This window comes from Morone saxatilis, unplaced genomic scaffold (assembly GCF_004916995.1).
Source record: "Morone saxatilis isolate NCDOM2014 unplaced genomic scaffold, NCSU_SB_2.0 Contig6, whole genome shotgun sequence".
NCBI lineage: Eukaryota > Metazoa > Chordata > Actinopteri > Moronidae > Morone > Morone saxatilis.
Genome location: NW_023340206.1, coordinates 1,960,381 through 1,965,429, shown reverse-complemented (window position 1 = coordinate 1,965,429; position 5,049 = coordinate 1,960,381). Strand labels below are relative to the sequence as shown.

General features: G+C 37.3%; 1 protein-coding gene across 1 annotated transcript in view; it reads left to right on the top strand.

The window, feature by feature from the left end:
• Nucleotides 1-3,949: 3,949 nt before the first annotated feature.
• Nucleotides 3,950-5,049, top strand: part of LOC118340138 (ETS translocation variant 5-like) — a gene marked incomplete in the record, with an annotated part of 5,454 nt that continues 4,354 nt past the window's right edge. The window contains 1 exon segment of the mRNA XM_035678005.1: nucleotides 3,950-4,023.

The following is a 5,049-nucleotide window of genomic DNA, read 5'->3' as shown; positions in this document are numbered from 1 at the left end:
TTTGCAGTATAAACAGGAAGTGCATGTACAGACAGCTATCATGGATTCACTTCATTTAAGAAAACTTCAGTCAAGTCCTTAAATTATTATGAGCTTTTATATGATTCCTAAACAGATTTGTGGAAGTTTACTTGCAATGTACGTGTGCGTGGTTCATGTCAGTTTGTTATGTTATGCAGATTTTACCAAGTTATGTCTGAACTACAATAACTAACTTCCTGTTGCTTTATACACCGGTGTTCCTGTAAATATGTGTAGGGAAGCCCATTTCCCGCCAGCACAATAACAAAATAAGAATGAAAAATATCCCCATGGTCAGCTCATATTATTAGATATTAATCATAATTGCGACATAACATGTCATGATAATATAATAATTTTCTTCATAAATTTGACTTTTACCTCATAAATTGCACTTTTTCATCCTCCACTGGGGGTCAGAATATTCTCATACAGCATCAAGTGCTGGTGCTGGTTGAAACTCTGGAGAAACGTGAAAGAATTGTTGGTACTATCCGACAAGTCAGAAGAAGTCTAATTTAACACAAAACGGTAATCAGTCCAAGTGCTCTTTTGGTTTTACTTCATCTGGATTTATACTTTTACAGACCTGTGATCATCATTTCCTTATTTTGGTAGGATATTCTTTCTTTAAATCATACTCATTATTATATTAGATATATTTTTTATAATCGTTTAAACTAGCTTTGTAACTTAAATTCATCAGATGGTATTATTAATTTGTTTTGTAATGAACATCAACAATAAAAGGCATTTATCTGATTATAGAATTATTAAAATTTTTTAAAGAGAAAACACAAGGTATAGGATAAATATATCATAATGATGAAAAACCTAACCGTAACCCTCTTTTTCAATTTTACCATTTTTGTTACTACTGTTCAACACATGTATTGGACGCTGTAACTTTGCATTATTGCTAAAAACAAGAACAATAATATATCATAATTTGGGGAGTATTTATTTAAAAAGCTTTAAGAAGTAAGAGACATCATTAAAACCATAACGCAGCCTGGCAACACATTTGATAAGAACTGTAAAACTAAATTTCTGACAACAGGATGTTGTCGATGATAATATGCTGTTATCTGCAAAATGGAAGAATAAAAATCAATTGATGTGATACTGAACAAGTCAGACACGTGATGGCCGAGCAAACGGGAGAGGTTGCAAATCGTAACAGAGCTGCATGAGCTTCAAGCTGATGTTTGAACTGGAATTTTTTATCACACACGGATCCGTTCATGGCTCCAGCGCTGAACAAGCAGTTTTCTAAGTAGAACAACAAACAGTCGCTGCACCCTGCAAAACAGATAAAAAAAAACATCCACCTGTAAAGGTCATCGAGTCTGATGTCATAAGACAAGACTGAAAGCAAGTATCAACAAATGGCTCAGTGCACATGATGCAACATATATTCTATTGTCTAAGATGCAGTAATTAGTGTTATATTAGTGGTCGGTTGTTCCTTCTGCTTAGCTAATTTTAAGACGCCTTGTTTCTATTGTTAAAATCTCACTTTATTTCTCTATGTTGGTCTAGTGCAATGATGGGTTTACATCAGACAGACATCATTTCAAGCTGTAGTGAATTGACAGTTCTGTGACTCAATCAGATATAGACTTGAAATCTTCTGTACCTTATTAGACATGATACGGCTAGTCTTTCATTCAATTTGGAACAGTGTTAAATACATTGCATGCCCAGAATCTTTTTAATCTTTTATTTTTTAGCTTTGAAAATACTTCAAACTTTGTGTATTTCCTCTCTGGACCAGAAAGTCAATGGACAAAAGTTAATTATTGCAGAAATATCCGGTATCTATAGGTCCACCCTTAACATTGATGGGGTGTTGTTGCCTTGTGTGTGTCATGTTTCATTCAGTGTGGTGACTCAGTGAGCAAGCTTGCTACTAGCTTGTTAGTTAAGCTTATGGACCAATGGACATACGAAGACACAAAAGCTAAACATGCATTCTGTGAATGTACTCTTTTGCAGTTTTTTACCCAATTCCCACCCTACCCTGTTGTTATATAACTTAAAAATAATAACATCACAATAACAGAGAATTCCTTCGTTTAGGTGGCAGGAGTGAAAATTATCATACCTCAACATCATATTTTGTATCAACTGCCTTCTCGTGCTATGGTTTCATGTTGAAGGCAGTGATACAAATATGAGGTGGTTCTACGGGATGCTTTTTTTTTTACTGGACAAATCATGTTTTTCCCAAATGATATGCCAAGATATTTTAGGCACTCTAGTAATCATGGACTGGATTGAAAATATCCTATAGCTGCTGTTTTGTTGCCTGGGAGCCCTAACCCCGGAAATGTCTCACAACATCTTGGCATAACGCCCCTGTTAAGAAGGCCAAAAGGTTTAGCAGAATTTTGAACCATGAAAAAAGAAAAGAACAATAAAGATGGTGAAATGAATTGATGATTGAATCTATAGTTTAGTTGTTTGCAGTTAAGAACTTTCCTCAATACAGTAAGAGCTAGCGGTAACCCACTAAAGTTGAGGATGATTATAGTATTGGCATACAATTTACACTTAACGCTGTTGTTTCTGGGCGATTATTCATGAAGCAGAGTGATGGCTTTGATTAAAATGTTCAGTGAGGTGATGCGTGTTGTATCAGGGGCTGGCTCCTAACTATCAAACCTTCTGTCTTTTTTTGTCCAATTCTGGAGCAAAGTGCGGTAACTGCAGTGGTTTAATACACTGTAGATTTCCTTTCATTATTAAATGTGGCTCAGTCAGTTATTCAAAGACGGTACTTTATGGAAACCCTCACTGCTGGCCTGATAAAAGCACTAAATACCACGGTTTATGGCACATGATCAGGGGGTGACACTCTTGCAGTGGTTCGGGTAATGAAGTGGAAACAGAGATCAAAGTGGATTAAAAGTGGAGAAAGTGCTCTGCCACCCACTGAGATGACATGGACTTTGAAGCCAGTCATGTGCTAAACCTTGATTAAATTCTATCATGTTGACAAGTCTGCAAAGAGGTGGTACAGTATGATCTACACTTCAACAAAAGCATTGCAATGTTCCAGCAACTAAATGCAACTAAACATTAATGAATATTTCAATATCAGTTATGCTCAGTTGATTGAATTGTTTTTAGTATATAAATGCTAGAAAATTTGAGGGAACAATGCACATCATTAATGCCCAACAGCTCAGGAGTGACATCTTTGACCAACAGGTCAAAAAACACAACCAAAAAGACCATGATACATAACAGAAATCAGTCACATCTTGAGAAACTGCAAACAGGTCTGGTGGTATTTTTGCTTTGATTAAATTGATTAAATGATTAATTATTGTTTAATGAAATAGTTAATGATTCATTTTCTCAGTTATGTCATTGTGCCAGATTATATATAAGTCCCATGAGCAATGGTCACCATAAAACAATCAGCAATTTAAAAGCAACTAGTTGGTTTTCATTAATAAATGTCTAATATATATATATATAAACTATTATTGGATGTAGAGTTAAATTGTTTTGTATATTGTTGAATCAAATTAAGTGTATTGAATAGAATTTCAGGTAATTATTACAAATTGAGCGTAAAGCCATGACAATCATTTACTTGCAATTTTTTACGATTATGTAATCATTTACATTTACGACTGAGAAGTTATTTTGGATTTATGTATGTATTCATTTGTTTACTTAGTTATTTAATGGAATGGGAGCTCTGGCCCTTTAAGAGAGCTGTGGCTCCATGAATGAAACGCAGCCATTCATAAAAAACACAAGGGACGGACGTCAGTGCAGCCTTGAACACGATTGGCCCGCCCTTTGACTGACTTTGCGTTCAGCCAATGGGAGCGCAGCAAAGGGCACGGTTTAGATCCAGCGATCGGAGCTCTTCATTGAGAAAAATCCACAGCCGAGTTTTTATTCGAGGAGCTGCAGGGGATGTAGGGGAGGAAATCTGCGTCCACTTCATTTTTCACACTGCCAAGAAACTTCACTTATCAAGTGAGTCCCGCATTATTATTCTTTTACTTGAATAAAAGCTAGTGTACATGCGCGGGCTTGTTTTGCTTTGTTTTGTGACATAAACGTCAAGCGGGGACCGTCGGTGTGTTGCTGGCAGAGAGGGGAGCAGATATGGGTTAAGAGGCGAACGCCATTTTCTGAAAATCAAAGGCAACATTGCGTCCATTTCCCCGCATCTGTCAGGTCGGCAGCGCGGTATTTCCGTTTGCAGCAGCTGTCTTTACGGCCTGTTAGCACCGTGAATCTTTCTCTGTGCTCTGTGGCAAATTTCTCAATGGTGAGCTGCCCCCCCCCCNNTTCACTTCATTGAGAAAAACAAGGAGGTCCCACGATACGTGCTGTTCTCTCCTGTGCGTCACGCCAAACTCCATTCACAAATCTTTCATTTTTGTTGATTTATGACCGTGTCCTGCTGGCCAACGCGGCGGGTAGGACGCACCAACAGGAGGCAGCCGTTTCATTTAATTTCGTGCTGATGTCGTTACAGCGAACGAGGTGAACTTCACTTACAGTTCTCTGCTGTTTATTATCGCGACATTCTGCAAACAAAAGCAGCTGTAGGGAGAGGTGTTGTTTACCTACGGAAGCCCATTAGATGAGAGAACTATCTTCCAATTATGAGATAAAGATATGAAACCTTTATCTTATGCTGTAGTTTGTTCATAATGTAATTTAAATGTAAATTTCGTTTGATGAACTTAGTTGGAATCATTTCAGTAGGTAAGTTAAAATCTTGCTGCACCAGGACCAGCATTTAAAGGACTAACCCAGTGCTCCCTGTGGTGGTTCTTATAAAATGCCTGTAGTATCTTTTTTTCTTTTTCTTTTGTGGTTTAAAATGGAATATAAAAATGTTCTCATAATACACGAGGATTTGCTGGTGAAACACACAGTAAGCTCACCGCAGTGCAGCCAGACTGTACAGCTGCTTTCTGTTTATCTCCTCAAAACTGGCATCACCTATTCCAGCATCTCTGAAGACTTGTTCCTCCAGCAGCTCGTATT